The sequence below is a fragment of the Leptidea sinapis genome, chromosome 29, assembly GCF_905404315.1.
Source record: "Leptidea sinapis chromosome 29, ilLepSina1.1, whole genome shotgun sequence".
NCBI lineage: Eukaryota > Metazoa > Arthropoda > Insecta > Lepidoptera > Pieridae > Leptidea > Leptidea sinapis.
Genome location: NC_066293.1, coordinates 10832006 through 10842307, shown reverse-complemented (window position 1 = coordinate 10842307; position 10302 = coordinate 10832006).

Sequence of the window (10302 nt, the reverse complement as noted above, 5' to 3'; positions counted from 1 at the left end):
AGCACACACTTTATATACATTTTAGTCAATACACTTCACAAGTCATAGATTTACGTCAAACGAAACCCGTGCAAAAATGAGGATTAGGAAATGTACACGTCAATCAAGGAAAATGTCAAATCAGGAGCACTGACGCCATGGAACTGGAGTCTGGAACGACGAAACAGACATTGAGGCGATATGTTGTTTGGTTGAGAGTATTTAACGAGAGGATACGCAATTCGCATAAATAACACAAAATAAACTGTAATGATGTGGAGAAAACATTGATACATGTAGACTTAATAGTGATTTTCATTATTATAATACTAGAAATAAGGGATTGCTTGGAACTTATTCTAGTAGGCTTCATAAGATACATAATAGCTTTAAGGGTAAATGTATACACTTCTTCACTCTTATACTTATGTATTCAAGTCCCAGCCACTGTTCAGGCATTATCTATAAATAAATTTAAATGTTTTATAAAAAATGGCTGTATCGTAAATCCTATTACTCCACTGCTGAATATCTAAATGATCGGACAGCCTGGGACTAGATTGTGATTATTTTATAGCAATAGAAATGACTGTACAATATCGTATATTTTTATTGAAAAGAGCGCAAAAAAAGAATGCTGGGATAGTTTCTTGCGTCGCTTCTTCTCTCTCAGAGCGCCATTTGTTTCCGAAGCGGTAGTAGTATCTAGTGGTTATTAGAAATGACATCAAAAAGAATTCTAAAGGAATCAATTTTGAGGAAATAAATGCCTTTATGCCTTTATACACTTACAGTCAGACTTATAATCATTTCAATACCCGAACCTCCAACATCGCATGGCGACCCTGCCAGTGCTGCCTGTCGGCGACGCTGCGCAGTTGGTACAATAATAAAGTATATAAAAATAGATATTAATACAATATGTATAATAAGTAAATAAATAAAGTTTAAATTACCTTAATTCTTCACAATTTATTTAATTTCAAACCAAAATTAAAAGTTTTAAATAATAAAAAATTAATATATTATTTAGAAGAGTTCAAAAAAAAATTTAAATATTATAAATTAAATATTAATAACAATGGGAAGACTAATGCAACTTCTACTACTCCAAATGTCACGAGGGGCTGCTGAAAACCAGTGTTGTGTTGGTGTCTTCTGTACTGACCAACAATATACTGAGACAGCTCCTTTTAGCAGGGAATCACGCTCACACTGTTATTTTTATTTTTAATCTTTATAATAGTGTTACGGTATTTAATTTAGTATTTTAAGATTTTAATTAATATTGTAAATTGTTGTGTTTTTGTGTTTTTGTGTGAGTGTTTTTTGTATGCTAATTAAGTGTTTCTATTTCTATTTCAAATAAAAGTGGGAAGTGTATATTGGCGTTTGCTATGCTGTGCTACTATTAAGGAAAGCTGATGATGCCTATGATGTGGTGATAGTGCCTAGCAGGGTGCCGGGAGATGCAGGTGTCGGAAGTGGGCATCCATAGCATAGGGCTGCATAGCAGGGAGCTGATCCAGTCAATATGCAGAGGTTGATACAATCGCAGTCAGACTCATCACTGCGCATTTGCGCTCGTAGTGAACGGCTTAGTAGGGCGGCGATCTCTGATTAATCCGAAAGTAGTAATCATAAAAAAATACGTACATTTTTGAAGAGTAGTTATTATAACCGTATAACACATGAGATAGAAGTAGATTGCTCTTCAAAGTTTCAGACTTCATACAACTGGTCACTCAATCATAGGGTAATGTATAAATATATATAACTTTATAAGCTTTATATTAAGGAAATTAAAAAAAGTTTAGGAATATATTATAGACGATAAAAATGAGTGGATGATTTGGAAACTTTAAAGGAAGGATATAACTTCCTGAGTTTCCTGCCGGTTCTCAGAACAAGGCCACCTGGACTCTTGAACCGAAGGCATCATAGTTGACTTTCATATAAGTGTACAAAATTGCATCTAGATGAAAAAAGAAATTTCATTTCATATTGATAGTAAACTGCGTAGCTTATTATAATATAAGACGAAGAACGAGAGAAAATCGTATTATCGTTGCCGTCTCCAATTTACTAGTTACTCTACGTGACTGCTGGTTATATATAGATTATGGGTAATTATGGTATTCTACTTCGATATTCATAGAAGAGTAACTGTAAACTGCGACGGGTTCGTTGATAAAATAAATCTGCTTATCAAAGAAGTTTACGAAGAATATCGAGTCAACGTGTCCAGCTGATAGCTGATGGACTATGTTCACATTCTCCTGCAACAACATAGAAATCACAGCAGTGTTACCGGCCTTTTTTAACTATTATTTTTCCTGTTATCTCTCTTAACATTTAGCTGGAGTTTAAGTATTAGTTCGTGTTTGGAGAAGAATCCAGTGATAACTATTTAGTTAATGCATATAATGTGATTACCTAATAATAACGGGCTGCCTTATAAGTTACCTCTACGACTTTCCTGCCTGTGTCTAACACAAAAATGTAAAATTTTCCTCACCGATATATTTCTTAGCACCAAAGTAGATTTAGTATCAATAAACAGGAATAATTTATCTTTAATGTGCGGTTTGATAGATTTTATGCATTTTTTGTTTACAGCGAAAAGTCTGCTATTAAACGACTTGAATTATTATTACTTACAACATGGTTCTGTGTTATTCGCTATATTTCTTAACCGACTTCAAAATGCAGGAAGTTATCAATTCGATTGGTATTTTTTTTAATGTATGTACACCGATTACGCTGAGATTTATAAACCGATTTACGTGATTCTTGATGTGGAATAGTTGCCATTTGAATCCATAAAAAGGCCTAAAAGGCATTTATTTTCTCAAAATTGATTCCTTTAGAATTCTCTTTGATATCATTTCTAATAATTACTACATACTACTACCGCTTCGGAAACAAATGGCGCTCTGAGAGAGAAGAAGCGGCGGAAGAAACTCTACCAGCATTCTTTTTTTGCGCCTTTTTCAATAAAAATATACAATATTGTACAGTCATTTCTATCGCTATAAAATTATCACAATCTAGTCCCAGGCTATTATGCATCTAGCTATTATGTATCTTATGAAGCCTACTAGAATTAGTTACAAGCAATCCCTTACATAAAAATTTAACATACTTAGTTTTAATTTTATGAAAATTTTTGTTGACGTGGACTGTATATTCAGTTTGTGTTTGGCTTTTTTGTAGCTTTTATTTAGGTTGTGTATATATTATTGCGTGAAGCGAGTGTAGGTAGGTACCTGCTATTTCATTTGACTTGGCACCGGCGTTAAATCTATCAATATGTAGCACATACAAATAATAGTATTTTATTAATATTTAAGGTTTGCAGAAGAGGTGTATTAAATTAAATTTTTATTAAGTTGTTTGATATTATTTAGTTTTTAAGTCGGTGTTTTGAATCGTAGTTTTTCTTAATCTGCACTATTGTGTGTCTAATGGCTATCTGTGAAACCACAGAAATATGTAATGTGGCGCTTTTGTGCCAATGTCAATACGAGTAAATCGTAGTGTGCGTAAACGGATTTTTGAATGTGTTATGCCAACGCAGCTGTACCAGACAGAGTACAACATAAAATGAATCTTATTGTCGGGCGTTTATAGTACCTATTTCTTTAAAGGGACTAAATGAAACTTCTGTTTCGAATTTAGCGGATACGGGACTTGGACCCACGACCTCTCGGGTTCCATCCTAGCGCTCTTAACAACTGAGCCAACCGTTCGAGTTGAAATCGAAATTTTGCACAAATAAGCCAACGCATCGACCGAAATTTTGGTACTTATGTCTTGTTCGACCCTTAGGTTGTGGGTCTATCTACAGGATCTAATTTACAGCCGATATCAATAATTACATAGAAGACAATTCTCTTGTAATGTCGCTCTTACAAATGTACATTACAGAAAATATAACGTTCCAGGATGCATGTAAGAAATACGGTATCCTAAACTTGTAAAACCGTAGATTTATTAATCTTCAGAGCGCGCGCTATAACTTCTCCGTGATCGATTTTATGACTTTTTGTGTAAACAAATAAAAATCTGTTGGTTTCATCCTGCACTAAATTTGTGTTTTGTGTTAAAATGTAGTTACTTATCACTCTGTAGGTAATTCTGTTCTTTATCACAAATTTAGAAAACCAGATATAATACACCATTTATTTTTTTCAAACAAGAAATAAATCAAATACAAACATTTATATGTATAATTTTTTTATTTATTGGAACACCAACAATATAATCTAGTTGGTATATCTATTTCTTAAAGGAATTCAGAGCATTTCATAATAGTTATTTACGATAGGCAAAAACAAGACTTAATAATTAAAACAGAATACTAGTAAATTTAATTAAAATTTTTACACAATATGATTTTATTAACAATTTATGAATATATACAAGAAAATCTTATGACAATATTAAGCAATTGCAAGTAATTTTCGTTTGAGACCCGCTAAATTGTCGATCTAAATCAGCATTATTTAAAATTATGGAGTTGTATGTGCAACGAATCCTATAGAAAGGTGCATTCCGTCCAATATTAGTTCTCGTAACCGGTAAATAGAAAAAAACTATTTAAAATTATAACCAAGCATACGTCAATTGCATTTGGTCGTTAACTATGGGCCTTATGAGAAAGGTTATGGTCGCTCAGAGGGAAATGGAGAGGGCTAAGCTTGGAGTTTCACTGCGAGATCGAATCAGAAATGAGGAGATTCATAAACGAAACAAGTCTGTAACATAGCCCAGATGATTGCGAAACTGAAGTGGCTGTAGCCTGGGCACATACAGCTCGAAGGACAGGTGGCCGTTGGGGCAGTAAAGTCATCGAATGGCGACCGCGTACCGGAAGACAAAGTGTCGGTAGCCCCCCACTAGATGGTCTAGATTTGGATGAAGATCGCCGGAAAAGGTTGCACGAGGGCAGCGTAGGACCAATCGTCATGGCGATCTTTGGGGGAGGCCTTCGTCTAGCTGTGGACGTCTTCCGGCTGAAATGATGAAATATTTGCCCTGAACGTAGGTAGGTAGGTAACACTGAAAATGTTTAGAAAATGAAAAACGGCTTAATGTAGAAAGGTTTTACTGTTTATTGTTTTTCGAAGTAGTTCCTCTCTACACATCTTCGCATTCGATGGAACCGGTGAGAAAAGCAGTGGGCCCATTCTTTCTTAGGGGTCCCTTCTATGGTATTTTCGTAGGCTTTCACCGCATCTTCAGGGCTCGTAAAGCGAATAGCTCGAATTTTATCTTTAGTTCTTGGGAATTAATAATAGTCGCAGGGTGCTAGGTCAGGACGGTATGGCGGATGACTCATTATCTCGACACCTGCCATAGTCAAATATTCGACAGTTCGTTTTGCGGAGTGCGCTGAGGCATTGTCGTGGTGAAGGAGGATCCTGCTTCTGCTGCGCTGCTGTGGAATTGTTTCCAAGACAACAGGCAAACAGCGATTGACATACCAGCCTGCAGTAACTGTCCTTCCATCTTCTAGCACAACTGTCGCGTAATGACCTTTCCAACCAAAGAATCAGGCAATCATCTTTTTTCCTTGACTTCTTCCTTTCTTTACCTTAGTTGGCCGATCCTCGAAAGGAAACACCCACTGAGCTGATTGTCTTTTGGTTTCGGGTTCGTAGCAATATATTCAGCTCTCATCACCTGTGACGGTGTCGAATACAGCATTTGAGTCACCGCCGTTGAGCTTATCTAACATTTGGCCACACCAGTCTATGAGAAGGTGTTTCTGGTCGTCGGTTAAATATGGGGAATCCATCTGGTACAAAGCTTCCTGACGCCTAAATGTTCGTGTAATATTTTTTGAACTTGACTCGTCCAAATGCCTAGGCTTGCCCGTATCTCTTATCTTCCTCTATCATGCGTCGCGCACCACTGATGTTATCTTCAGTGGTGCGCTGTTAAAGGACATCCCTCAAGTGGATCATCATTGAGATTGTTAAGTCCAAGCTTAAACTGGTTAAACCAATTGTAAATAGTGGCACGAGATGGGGCTTCATTATGAAATGCTAATCGCAGCCTATCATAGCTTTGTTGTTGTCCACAACGAAAGTCATAATAAATCATTGACCGAAAATTTTCTCGCGTTATGTTCATTTTCACGTGTAACAAGAGTTTTAGATTTGCCGCCAATTCACAAAAATAAATGAGAAATGAATGCAATATACTACATTAGGTTACCAAAGAGTTCTAAAATTGAAAATCAAAAAAAGTTTTCACTAGGAATGTTTCTAACAGGCCAGTTCTAAACATTTTCACTTACATTTGTGTTTTTGTATGTAAGTTTGTAATGTATTCACACAAAAACTAATCAGTCATTTCAAAAATTCTTTGAACATTACATATCTGTATCTTCACTGTCAAGGCTAACTGTCACAAAGCCTTATCTGTCACTGAGTGACATAAGCTATATTACATTTTCAAAAAAAATGCATATTGCATATGCTTTTGCTTTTGCATATTTAATACCTTTTCAGCTGTAGTTGCATATTTTAGAAAAAAAAAGTAATTAACTATGCATATTTACGCTCGATCTCGCTCATCGTTCGATGCTTTTCATAGTAAGCCCAAACATTGCACCCAAATTTTAATTCTGCCCAGTAACCTCAGTACACGTAGAACATTCCTTTTCCGCTTACAAAAATTTATTATAAGCAATCGTAGACACAATTTGTCTACAGAAAATTTAGAACAGTACTTAGTGGTACATATTTTTAAAGGTAAATCTTAAATTTCATTGCTACCTAAGTAATTATATCTTGTTATAGTTTTTTTCACAAATACGATTGTTAGTACAAGCTTTTATAAAATAAAAAAAAATATTTAAAAATATGACTTTTTATTTTTTCCTATTTCATTGTATACATATATTGGCCCTTTTTATGGATTTTCGTGCATGTTTTAGCTATTTTGCATGCATATTTTGGGCATTTTTTGTAGCATATAATCCGGTCTCTAATAATTACTCATGCCATACCAATTCTTTACTTATAAGAGAAAAGTGAAAATGCTTTTTACAATTAGTTATTTTTTTAACTTTTGCATTATTTCTTAGTATTTCTATCTAAATAAAACATAAATCCGATAAAAAAGTATGTCGGAACGATTCTAGCCAAACCCACGACGCATAAATTAAAACGTTTACGTTCAAGTGTTGCCATGAATTACGCTTTAATAAATAAAGCGCTGTGGGCGAGTTGCCAAGTGTAAATGTTATATTAATATTGCGGACTGTTTGCTCAAAAAAATATTCTCACTCGAAATGTGGCAAATTAATGTGGTTTGCGTGTTTTGAAATTTGAAGAGCAATCTTGTCGATAGTTGGAAAATTTAACGTATGAATTAGATACTTGACTCGGGTTAATACTCACTACTATTAATGCATCATTTTTCTTTCATTCCGAGTTCACAAGGGTTAACAGAAATGACAAAGATCGTGCATCTTAAGCTGAGATCTTTTTTTTATGAAAATAAGGGACGAGACGATCAGCTGATGGTAATTGATAAGCCCTGCCCATTACAATGCAGTGCCGCTCAGGATTCTTCTAAAACCCTAAAATTCTGTGCGGCACTACAATTGCGCTTGTCACCGACACGTAAGATGTTAAGCTTTTACTAGCTACGGCGCCCTTCAGACCGAAACACAGTAATTTTTACACATTAATGCTTCACGGCAGGCGTTGTGGTCCCCATAATCCAGGATGGATCCTATACTGTGCAGAGGAGCCTTCCACTGGATCAATAGAGCGTACTTAGACTTTACTTACGTAAATCTCCGCTCTGTCTTATTAATAAACGCAATGTAAATTATAAAAGTTTTTGTCGTTATCTTTCCTTTGTCACTACAGAATTACATGACAGGGAGAAGAAATATTACAGAGCTGAGTTCAAGCTTAACGCAAACTACAGGCCTATTGCTATTACCTCTCTGCTCTCCAAAATCATGGAGAGCATAATTAGCCGCAAGCTCTTGGTATATCTAGAAGGTCACCAGTTGATCAACGACCGACAGTACGGCTTTCGCCATGGTCGGTCAGCAGGTGATCGTCTGGTATACCTAACACATAGTTGGGCGGCGGCTATTGAAAGCAAGGGGGAAGGCCTGGCCGTTAGCCTGGATATAGCGAAGGCCTTTGATCGTGTATGGCACAAGGCGCTCCTCTCTAAACCTCCATCATTTGGGCTTCCCGAGAGCTTGTGCAAGTGGACCTCCAGCTTCCTCACTGGGCGCAGCATACAGGTCGTTGTCGACGGATATTGCTCGAACCCGAAGTCCGTGAATGTCCAGCATTAGATAGCCCCATGGCTGTGTGCTATCTCCCACGCTATTTCTTCTGCATATCAATGATATGTTGGATACCTCCAACATACATTGCTATGCAGACGACAATCGTCGAGCAGTGCCGGGAGAAACTTGTGTCTTCTATCGAGTCCTCTCTTGAGAAGGTCGCGGAATGGGGTAAATTGTCCAATTTAACCCCCAGAAAACTCAAGTTTACGCGTTTACCACTAAAAAAAACCCCATTTGTCGTATCACAGCTCTTCGACAGCACTTCCCTTAAAGCCTCGCCTGGTATCGGAATACTGGGTCTTTAAATCTCGAGCGATTGCCAATTTCGAGGATTGGAGGGTACGAGGAAACTGAGGCTTCGAAGAAACTGGGCGTCATTAATAGAGCACGGCAATACTTCAAGCCGGCCCACATTCTAGCGCTCTACAAAGCGCAAGTCCGGCCACACATTGAGTAGTGCTGTCATCTCTGGTCTGGCGCACCCCAGCTCGATCCATTTGACCGCGTGCAACGTAGAGCAGCTCGAATTGTCGGAGACCCAGTGCTCTATGAACGGCTGGATCACTTGGCGTTGCTTAGAGATGTCGCTTCATTGTGTGTCTTCTACCGCATTTATCACGGGGAGTGTTCCGAAGAGTTCAGGCATTATCTATAAATAAATTTAAATGTTTTATTAAAGAATGGCTCTGTCGTAAATCCTACTACTCCACAACTGAATATCTAAGTGATCGGATGCCTGGCACTAGATTAGGTATGATTAATTTATAACAATAACAATGACATTACAATATTGTATATTTTATTAAAAAGAGCGATAGATAACGACCGTAGTAATTGAAAGACTTGGATATCTGCGTGGTAGCCAGAAATTAATTTAACGTAGTAAACTGGGGCAGTCTAAATTAGTTAGTAAAAGTAGCGTATGGGACGATGATGAACTTGAGCGGGATAAGTTCAAACAGTTCTTCTTAACACTCCCAGTGATCAATTCAGTATCTACAACACTCGCGTTGAAGCGATGTCTGCACGCAACGAAAATTTTTCGGAAGTATGTTTTACATAGACTCACAAACTATTACCGAAATGTAATGATATATTTTACATCTTCATCACATCACAAATCAAAACATTAATGTATAAATAAACTGTTAGACACATTTATTAATAACCGTGATCTACCCGCGCCTCTACTGTTCCACTTGAAAATACAATGAATTATGACTACACAGAGTCTGTGTACAAATCTTAGAGCGCGCGCCTGTGTCTATTCTTTATATACATTTATGAAGAACTCATATGACGGGGTATCATGAGAAAAGTTTCGCTCAATTTCGGGTTAATGGGGTTAACCCCAGTTGGAGCGGGCTTCCCTGATGCGTGCTTGGAGCTGGGTGATAACAAATTTAGAGCCTCACTTGTCTTCGGTGGTAAATATACATACCCAACCCAGATGGATTCTATGAATTTTCCATTGCAACTATGCAGGCTTGATGTAAACATCGTTAAGTCACAGCGTGACGCTCGTAGTGTCGTCTCGATCGTCGGTCTAATGATCATAATTGTAATGGGTTATGTTGTTACCTTAGTGATCATTGTGTGACTGTGCAGATTTTATGGAGATGATTTCGCTTAAGCAACTACTCATTTCATCACTAATACCAATTAAAAGTATTTTTAAAAGGATTCAATTGACTGTATAGGTACCTAACAAAATTGCCATTTACAACTGCTGGCGAAATATCGGTATGTATAAACGCTGTTACATTTTCGCATTAATTAATGTTAAAATTTACACGTGGTATCGTTTTTGGCAGTATTTCTATGAATAATAGAACATTCAGTTTTATAAACGCGCGCTCTATCTTATGAGTATATCATCGTAATGCTTTAGCGTGATCCATTCCTTATTATTCGATTATCAATAACACAAATGCGCATAAAGACATATATATATATATATATATATATATTATATTCTGGTTGTTCGG